The sequence below is a fragment of the Panthera onca genome, chromosome B4 (assembly GCF_046562875.1).
Source record: "Panthera onca isolate mPanOnc1 chromosome B4, mPanOnc1 haplotype 2, whole genome shotgun sequence".
Classification (NCBI taxonomy): Eukaryota; Metazoa; Chordata; class Mammalia; order Carnivora; family Felidae; genus Panthera; species Panthera onca.
Genome location: NC_138345.1, coordinates 135,103,412 through 135,113,845, shown reverse-complemented (window position 1 = coordinate 135,113,845; position 10,434 = coordinate 135,103,412). Strand labels below are relative to the sequence as shown.

Genomic DNA, 10,434 nt, shown 5'->3' with positions numbered 1-10,434 from the left:
AATGCAAATCAAAACCACACTGAGGTGACACCTCGCAGCTACCGGATGGCTGCAATCAAAAAGAGAAGCAAGGGGGCGCCTGGGTGGCTCAGTTGGTTGAGCGGCCGACTTCGGCTCAGGTCATGATCTTGCGGTCCGGGAGTTCGAGCCCCATGTCGGGCTCTGGGCTGACAGCTCAGAGCCTGGAGCCTGTTTCAGATTCTGGGTCTCCCTCTTGCACTCTGCCCCTCCCCCACTCACGCTCTCTCTCTCTCTCTCTCTCTCAAAAATAATAAAATAAGAGTGTGAATGACCTAAATATCCATATACAGATGAATGGATAAATAGACCATATATCCAAGCAACAGAATGTTCTTCAGCCAGACCTTGGTTTCTAATGCCATTCTTCAGAAGGAGGAACCAAAGCTCCTTGGAGAAATGGCTGATTCTAAGCCTGGGGAAGGATTTATAGGAAATAAGCCTGGGGCACCCTGTAGCACCAGGAACCAAGGAAATGTTTAAACACACACAATGCTGTGCTAAAGGGACGCGGGCCAACTGAAAGAGTTACCAATGGCCAAAGAAAGAAGGAGAGAATTGGACGATAACCCAAAGTAGGAAAATTTCTTTAAAAATATAGCCACGAGGGTCGCCTGGGTGGCTCTGTCGGTTAAGCGCCTGACTTCGGCTCAGGTCATGATCTCGCGTTTTGTGGGTTCAAGCCCCGCATTGGGCTCTCTGCTGACAGCTCAGAGCCTGGAACCTGCTTCAGATTCTGTGTCTCCCTCTCTTTCCGCCCCTTCCCCGCTCCCTCTCTCAGAGATAAATAAACATGAAAAACTTTTTTTTAAATAAAAATATAGCCACAAGTCCATACTGTTATAAATCAATGGTTGAATAAATAAATGAAAAGGGGAGAGGAGACAAATCTCGCAGATAGAAGAATTCCAAATAACTTATGCAGCTGCCCTGAACATGGGGAGGTGGGGCATAACTCTCGCTCGAGTGTACAGGTGCATAGAGGCTTCCTCCCAGAGTGTAGATGATCTGATTGGATCCTTTCAAGAACGCCATTAGGAGCACATTGTTATTGTAGCCATTTTACCGATGATGAAACTGAGACTCGGAGAGGCCAAGCTCTAGGTCACCCAAGTAGTAAACAGGGAACTTTGCAGCTCCTTGAGGGAGTCCTAGCCTGTTCCCCGCCATATGCCCTCGGATCTCACAGGGACTAGGGGTGTGATTGGTGCTCAAAGAAATTGTCAAATGAGGGGCGCCTGGGTGGCTCAGTTGGTTAAGCTTCTGACTCTTGATTTCGGCTCAGGTCATGATCTCCCAGTTCTCGGGTTTGAGCCCCGCGTTGGGTTCTGCGCTGACAGTGTGGAGCCTTCTTGGGATTCTCTCTCTCCCTCTTTCTTTGCCCCTCCCCCTGCTGTCAAAACAAACAAACAAACAAACCTTTTAAAAAATTGTCAAATGAGTGAAAGGAGAGGACAGAAGAGGAGACTGAGAGATCACAGTAGAGACTGGGTGCTCCTGAAGCCACTGCTGTGGGGCTGTGTGATCCCAGGCAGCTCCTGGACCTCTCTGAGCCTGTCTTGGGATCCTCATCTATAAGAAGGTGATAGGCTTTCCTGCCTCAGAGGTTGCTGTGAGAATAAAGTGAGGTCACTGGTGTGTCTTCATATGAACCTCATTCAAGACTCTAGAGGAAACACAACCTCAGCTCTAGAGTCTTCAGGAGTTACAAGTCGGGGGCTGGGTGGGGCTGGTCCACAGGTTTTGGCCAAGACGCCCATCTTCAGAAATCAGCATAAGGTGGCTGAAATTGAGCAGCTCCCTGCTGCCTCCTCATCCCTGTGGGGCCCAGGGGCTTTTCTACACACCACCTGGGTCTGTCCTCTGGCAGTGTGGCCCGCTCAGGAAGCAGATGCCATTAGAAACGTCTTGTCCCGTTGTCCAAGAACCAAGCAGAGGGGGGAGTGGAAACCCAGCTTGAAACCCGGTGCAGCTGCCCAGAAAGCCCTGGATCCCAGCGTGGGGCAGAGAAGGGCCATGTCCCAGAGGGGGACCTCCCTAAGCCTCCCGCGCCTTGCCCCAGCCCTGGGTCCACCTCTCTGGTCAGGGCTGGGAGCCTTTATTCCTCCGTGTGTTCTCAAGGAGCCCTGACCATGCTGGAAGCCCTCTTCCTCTCACAGACAGGCTGCCGGCTTTCTGCCCACGGCCAGCCCTTCCCCCGGGGCAGCCAGAGCAGGGAAAGGGAAGGAGGAAAATACAGGGGAAGACAGAGCCCAGATCACCATCTCTGATCCTATCTCTCCACAAAGGCAAAGCGCCTGGCACCCGGGGGCTCCCTTCCTCCTTTGCATAGTCACCCAGCCTTCCCAGGTTCTCTGAGCACCTTGCCATCCTCCCCTTGCCCAGGTCACACAGTAAGTCAGGAACGCAGTCTTTTCCCGCTCTAGGACCCAGTGGTGACTCCCAGTGGGTGGCAGTCAGCTCACTTCAACTGCCCTGTGGTCACTGGCTTGCTGACCCCTTCTCCTGGGGACCCTCCTGGGCCCACCGCTCACCAGCCCTGCGCTTTCAGTGGGAGTTACCCCGCCTCCAAGCCCGCCCCCACCCACCCCACCCTTGCTTGACTCCACCTCCCTCACCAGAATGGTGGCTAAGGGGAGGCACCTGACCCAAGATGGGCCAATCGGAGAGCGCCAGTCCCCAAAGAAGGACATATGAGAAAACGGACCAATCAGGACCCTTCCCTAAGATTTCTTTGCTCAAACCAGTCTGGTGGGTGGCGGGAGGTGCATCCCTGCGGGAAGGGGCCCAGAAGGACTGGAGAGAGGAAGCTCCCTGGACGAGAGAGGCAAAGATGTGCAGGAGCCGAGTCCTGGCAGCATCCAGGCCATTCCCAGCCTCTCCCTCCTTTGATTTGTTGAGCTCCTTCGAAGAGCCTTTAGTAAAGCCCTCCCTGGTCAGCGAAGTTTGAATCGGGTTTCTGCTCGGGCGGTAGGTAGCACATCACACGTGCTAAGATCATGGACTCTGAAGCCAGCCAGCACTTAACCTTGGGTGCGTTCCTGAATAGCTCAGGACCTCAGTTTCCCCCACTGTAGCCCACACTTACCGCGGGGGGTTAGCGGAGTTATAATAGCACCTGGCTACACCCGGAAGGCCAGACCCCCCCCCCCCACCCCCGGGCCAACAGCCCGCGATGGACACTGAGATAGACTCAGAATTGCCCCCTCTCTCAGTGGCTAACTTTGTTTTGGGGTGCAGCTCACCACATATGGGACCCAGCGCAGTGGTGCTGGAAGGTGCTCCAGAAGGGTGAAGGCTGTCATGCCCGGGTGCCCAGCTCCTGCTCCCAAGGGTAGCTCCCTCCCAGGGCCTCTGGCCGCTCACACAAACAGCCATTAACCACGGGGTTGGACAGATCCGCCCAGATCTGCCTGAGCCCCAGGGTGCCCCCAGCTTGGACTCCGGCCGGGAATATGCTGTGCCCAACCCGGCTGTGCCAAGGAGCAACAAAACAGCTCCGTCGTGGGTTGAATAGTGTCCTCCAAAAAGATGTGTCCCCCTGGGGGCACCTGGGTGGCTCAGTCCGTTAAGCGGCCGACTTCAGCTCAGGTCATGATCTCGCGGTCTGTGAGTTGGAGCCCCGCGTCCGGCTCTGTGCTGACAGCTCAGAGCCTGGAGCCTGTTTCAGATTCTGTGTCTCCCTCTCTCTCTGACCCTCCCCCGTTCATGCTCTGTCTCTCTCTGTCTCAAAAATAAATAAATGTTTAAAAAAAAAAAAAAAAGATGTGTCCCCCCGGAACCTCAGCCTGTGACCTCGTTTGGAAATAGGTCTTTGCAGATGTAATTATTTAAAGATTTCGAGATTAAATCATCCTGGATTTAGGGTGGGCCCTAAATCGAATGGCTGGTGTCCTTATGAGAAGAGGGGAGGACACAGACGCAGACAGAAGGCGGCGTGAAAATGGAGGCAGACACCCCAGTGCCACAAGCTGAGAAACACCAGAGTTCAGGCAGCCGCCAGCACCTAGGACAGAGGCGTAGGAACTCCACTCCCTCAGGTCCTCCAGAGAGAACCAAACTCGATTTCAGACTTCTGGCCTCCTGAACTGTGAGCGAATAGCTTTCTGTTTGTGGAAGGCAGCCCGTTTGTCGTCATTCGGTAACGGCCACCCTAGAAAACTCTCACCTGCTCACACGACGTGCCATCTGGCAGTCTGGACGTGTTGCCAGGAAGCTTTGAACTTTGCTCTTTCTTTGCCCACGCAGTTCCACGTCTAAGCACGTACCTTTTACAAAATAATCGGAAAAACAAAGAGGTACGTGCAAGGGCATTGCCCACAGTATTGTCCAAAATGGTGACAAACTAGGAAAGAACTAGATACCTATGAATGGAGCTTAGTCAAATAAAGGCTAGTACTCCACACAGTGGGACATCGGGCAGCTGTTAAACACCATTATGTGGGACGCCTGGGTGGCTCAGCCAGTTAAGCATGGGACTTTGGCTCAGGTCATGATCTCGCGGTTTGTGAGTTTGAGCCCCGCGTCGGGCTCTGTGCTGACAGCTCAGAGCCTGGAGCCTGCTTTGGACTCTGTGTCCCCCTCTCTCTCTGCACCTCCCCTGCTCACGCTCTGTCTCTCAAAAATAAATAAATGTTAAAAAAATTTAAAAAATATAAAGTAAAAAATAAGCACCATTATGTGTTTAATGTCCACAGAGATTATGTAGTCATACATGAAAAAAATGTTTCGAAACTGCCTATCCGCACAAAACAGATTTACTGTAGGAAAAGATCGCCAAATTGGACTTCATTAAGATTCAGAACTTCTGGTCATCAAAATACAACATAAAGAGGCTGATTTCGAAGGCCAGTTCTCCCACTAAGTGGCTATGAGACGTTGGGTGAACTAGTTCAATCCTCTGCGCCTCAGTTTCTCATCTATAAAATGGGGGGACTGTCTTCGTGAGGTTTGTTCCAGTTAACTATTATTGCATGACCAACCACTCTAAAACTTAGTGGTGTGAGACAGCAACGGTCTTCTTATTCTCTCATCTGTGTGAAATTAGAGCAGGGTTTGCAGGGGGTGGCTCAGCTCTGCTCCTCAGGGCGCCGGCTGAGGTGGCCCAACGGGGGCTGGAGGACCTGCTTCCAAGATGGCGTGCTCACATGGCTGGCAAGTTGGTGCTGGCTGTTGACTGGGAGCTCAGGTGAGCGGAGGGTCCGAGGCCTGGGCTCCTCTCCACGGGGGCTTCTCTATGGGCTGCTAGGACTTCCTCACAGCATGGTGGCCGGGTTTCAAGAGCAAGCATCTCAGGAGACGGGACGTGGAGGCCACCCATTTCCTATGGGCTGCCCCTCCCACCCCCGCCAATGGTAGAGTGTCACTTTTGCCATATTCTTTTTTTTTTATGTTAAGTTTTAAATTTTTAATTTTTTAATTTGCATCCAAATTAGTTAGCATCTAGTGCAACAGTGATTTCAGGAGTAGATTCCTTAGTGCCCCTTCCCCATTGAGCCCTTCCCCCCTCCCACGACCCCTCCAGGAACCCTCAGTTTGTTCTCCATATTTATGAGTCTCTTCTGCTTTGTCCCCCTCCCTGTTTTTATATTATTTTTGTTTCCCTTCCCTTATGTTCATCTGTTCTGTCTCTTGAAGTCCTCATAGGAGTGAAGTCATATGATTTTTGTCTTTCTCTGACCAATTTCACTTAGCATAATACCCTCCAGTTCCATCCACGTAGTTGCAAACGGCAAGATTTCATTCTTTTTGATTGCCGAGTAATACTCCATCGTATATATAGACCACATCTTCTTTTTCCATTCATCCCTCGATGGACATTTGGGCTCTTTCCATACTTTGGCTATTGTTGATAGTGCGGCTATAGACATGGGGGTGCATGTGTCCCTTCGAAACAGCACACCCGTATCCCTTGGATAAATACCTAGTCGTGCAATTGCTGGGTCGTAGGGTAGTTCTATTTTTAGTTTTTTGAGGAACCTCCATTCTGTTTTCCAGAGTGGCTGCACCAGCTTGCATTCCCACCAACAACGCAAAAGAGATCCTCTTTCTCCGCATCCTCGCCAACATCTGTTGTTGTCCGAGTTGTGAATGTTAGCCATTCTGACGGGTGTAAGGTGGTACTTCATTGTGGTTTTGATTTGTATTTACTTCTGCCATGTTCTATTGGTCAAGAAGTCACAGAACCCAGATTCAAGGGGAGGGGACCCAAACCCCCAATCTCTCAAAGGGTGGAATGTCAAAGAATTTACAGACATATTTTAAGACTGCCAAAGGGCTGCTTATGAGGATTAAGTCAAATCATGTAATCACAGTCTCAAAGGATCATCCCATAGATGACTTCTTAAATGCAATACGGCTTTACAGGGTAACCTTGCCGTCGGCTGAGCCAAGTGGTCAAAGCTAGCCTCACAGAAATGGAATAAACCGACATGATTGCTGCTTCTTAAAGAAGCCATGCATACTCCTGCCTCAGGGCCTTTGCACTTGCTGTTCTCACTGCCTGGAATGCTCTTTCCCCAGTTATCCACAGGGCTTGCTTGCTGACTTCCTTCGGGTCTCTGCTTCAATGTCATCACCCCAGGAAGGCCTCTCTGGCCCTACATAAAATTGCTACCCCCGTCTCCTTCTGGCCCTGCTCTGCCTTTCCTTTTCCACCAGACATTACGTGTCTTTTTTTTTTTTTTTTAATTGTTTCTGCTTTATTCTGTTTTCCCCCATGAGAACGCCAGCTCTTCAAAGGCATTTTTGTCTTGCTCACTGCTGGACCCCCAGCACCTAGAATGATGCCTGGAACATAGCAGGTGCTTGGTAAAGACATGAGGAATGAATACATGAATCTGGTGGTGGCAGCCCAAATGTCACCTCTTTTGTGAGGCCTCCCTTGATTTCACCCGCAAGTGAAAGGCCTTGACCTCCCCCCCGCTTCCTCCCCACTGTTTTCAGCTTGCTGCTTATGTGTGTCCCTGGGGACTGAGCCACATTCATCTCTCAGTCCCCAGCCTGCTCTCAGCATGCCAGAGACACTCAGGTAATCACGCTTCCAGCTTTCATTTCCACCTGCCCACAGACCCAGATTTGGGAAGCAGTTTACACGTGGCATCTCAGTTAACCCTCAACATAGCCTTCTGAGATATGCGGATCACCCCTGTTTGTGGACGTGTGCCGGAGAGGAGTGGTCACTGGTCCTAGACGGCTGGTTTGGGCAGAGCCAAGCCTAGAACCCTCGACTCCTGCTTTCCAGGGAGCAGAGTGCATGAGAATTACACACTGTCGGAGCACCTCGGGAGGACCTGAACCTCAGCCTCATCAGAACCTGAAGGGCCCCCAGGCTGGAAGCTGATACGGCAAGAGCCTCGGATTTATCATAAGAAGCCAGAAATCCTAAGTTGGCAATTAATTCAAATGAAGCCAAAACCCAGAACAGATTCTCCCGTGGGCTGGATGCCACCCTTCAGCCAGCACTTTGCGACCTGCGTTCTGGCGAGGTTCTATCTAGATTCTAGATGGTCGTCTATTTTGTAGGCAAGAAAACAGGCCTAGAGAGGGGAGTGATTTGCCCAAGGCCACATGGCAAGAGCCAAGATTTTGAAAATTTCTGGTCTAGGGGCGCCTGGGTGGCTCAGTCGGTTAAGCATCCGGCTCTTGGTTTCGGCTCAGGTCGTGATCTCATAGTTCATGAGTTCGAGCCCCACGTCAAGTTCCACACTGTGCAGAGCCTGCTTGGGATTCACTCTCTCTCTCCCTCTCTCTCTGCCCCTCTCTGCGTGTGCTCTTTCTCTCTCTCAAAATAAATACACTTTAAAAACAAAAAAGGAAAGAAAATTTCTGGTCTAGAGAAGGCAGTATTTTATGGGGAGTGACCCGGAGCTCCCCACCCCGGAGTCAGTCCCTGCCATTCGCTGTAAGGCAGCCCAGGCCAACAGGGAAGAGGGAAAACAGATGCCTAATTCCAGGGTCAGGCGGCCATGGGGAGAGCTGAGTTTCAGAAGCAAATAGACCTGGGTTCAAACTCCAACCCAAACCCCCATCAGCTGTTGTGACATGTGGCCTCGGGCAAGGTTCTTCCCTCTCTGAGCCACGCCTCTCCTCCGTGAGCTGGGCACACAATACCCTGGGTAAGAAATGACTGGCTCCCGAGCTCGGCTGGGACTGGGCTTCGAGTACTTCCGAGGAGAACTGATGAGGTTGCCACATAGAATAGACACCGCCCCGATTCCTGTTTCTTCAGCCTCCCAGGTGCCCACACGAAGACTGTGCCAGAGCAGGCTGCTTGGCTTCCAAAGAGGCCTCGGCAGAACAGGTCTGGTGACCCTGGGGCTAACCTCCTGTCCCAGCACACCCTCCCTGTCCCAGCACTTTCACACACGGAGCAGGCGGCTGGATTCCACCATTAATGCTTCGGCCTCTGGCTAGGCAGCCACCCCAGCCCTGCAGCTACTGCTACTGTGTTCCCCTAGTTCCTCCTACGGCAGGAGGTAATTTGGGCAGAAATGCCTCCCAGGTCCCCGCTGCACAGCCCCCTGCCCCACCGTAGCCCTGTGTCCCTCTTTCCCCGCCCCGGAGCCATTCTCTCCTCGGGCCTGGCCCCTTCTGAACTCCAGATGCCGGACCCCATTGACTCTCAGGCCTTCCCCGCCCCCTCTCCCACAGCCCCTTAAACTTACCCCGCTCATGCCAGGCCAGAGGCCTCCTGCCCACCTTCCTGAGCTGGTGGGCCTCAGGCCCCATAGGTCCTGCCCCCTGAACGCTCTTTACATCCCCTGAGCATTCGTCTGAACCTTATGGCATGTCACTGGTCACTGCAGCTGCCCCCTGATTGGTCCTTGACCTTCAGTCTTGCTCACCTCTGCCCACACTCCCCGCCTCCCACAGCCAGAGGAAGCTTTCTCTTTAGGGCTTGGACTCACGACCCGAGATCGACAGTCGCATGCTCTACCACCTGAGCCAGCCAGATGCCCCCAGAGGGAGCTTTCTAGAACTGTCTGGCAAGGGCCTTCCAAGCTCAAGTCCCTTCTTCCAGGGCTGTCATCTACTCTGACAGAAGGGCAGCTCATCCCAGCATTCAAGGCCCACCAATGTCACCTGCCTCATTTCTTGCATCTGATAACACCTGCCACACATGCTTTTATTCCCTACATCTGAGTTTAAAAATTATTCATCGGTACCCTGAAATTAAAATTGAATTGGATGTCCTATATCTTACTTGGCAACCCGAGTGTCAGTCCAAACATCCTAGACATCATGAGGTTTTAGTGTAATTTTTGGTGCAGCAACTGGGACATACTTAACTACTAAAAAAAAGTTCATTGTTTAACTAAAATTCAAATTTAACCGGGCACCCTATATTTTTATCTGCGAAATCAGGCAACCCAGATCTTACACAGATAACAGGGACCGGGGAGGGGGGCTGTCAGGGGTCAGAGAGCCCCAACCTGGACCCAGAAACCCTGCCCGTTATTCTGCCCGGAAGTCTCCTTCCCAAACGCCCAGCCTCGTCCATGGAGCCCAGAGACTCCTTGGGAGGAGCTATTCCACTTAGGCCACGTCTCTCCTCTCCCTGGGCCTCAGCTTCCTCTTCTAGCAAATGAAACTAACGGTTTTTCCATCCTCTCAGCCTCTCCCAAGGATCAAACCCCTGACTAGAGGAGGGGATTCCCAGCTGGCAGGGCGTGCCCAGACGGCAAACAGGCTTGGGGGGAGTTTCTGTTCTTTGGCTCATGGAAGGACCTTGAGGAATGATTAGGATGAAGGTCTTCCCCCAACCCAAAGCACCTTGTAAACCAGTTAAACCACCTCCTCAGTGGTAATTGATTCAGGCAAGCAGCATCCGTACATGCTAAAAACCGCTGGATCAAAATTTGTTGGGGATCAGGGCATTCACATAGCATCAAAGAAGTTACCTTATTGTAGGTAGACCGGGTCGGGCAACAACAGGGAACAGTCCATCACCTGCCCTCTGATCCGAAGGAGACCTGCCAGGTAAACTCCACGCTTAACCTGGGATTAAACCCTGAACCAGAAAAAAAATAAAATAAAATAACAGCCAGAAAGGACATTACAGGGGCATCTGGGGCGATGGAACATGGACCCGGGACTAGGTAACAGTATTGTATCAATGTTAAAGTTCCTGAACTTGATCACTGAACAGTGGTATGTCAGAGAACAGCCTTGTTCTTAGGAGAAATGTGGTGAAGTATTCAGAGGTGAAGGTCACATGTCTGTAATTCTCTATGGCTCAGCAAAAGCAAACATATAGGGAGGATGGGAGAGAGAGAGACAGGTCAAATGGTAACAGCGATAGTTCATTGCACTGTTCTTGCAATTTCTCTGTCCATTGGGTATTTTTCCAAGCCTGAGGGCACACCCAGAAATAAAATATCAGAATTAGAAGTGGTCTTGGGGCTCCTGGGTGGC

The 10,434-nt window shown here is 51.7% G+C and overlaps 1 long non-coding RNA gene across 1 annotated transcript; it reads right to left on the bottom strand.

The window, feature by feature from the left end:
- Positions 1–292: 292 nt before the first annotated feature.
- LOC132693633 (uncharacterized) lies at positions 293–9,910 on the bottom strand. Its single transcript, XR_009616904.3, has 3 exons — positions 8,685–9,910; positions 4,187–4,286; positions 293–1,411 (listed from the first exon to the last, which is right to left on the bottom strand). It is a non-coding gene; the product is annotated as an uncharacterized LOC132693633 (long non-coding RNA).
- Positions 9,911–10,434: the final 524 nt, after the last annotated feature.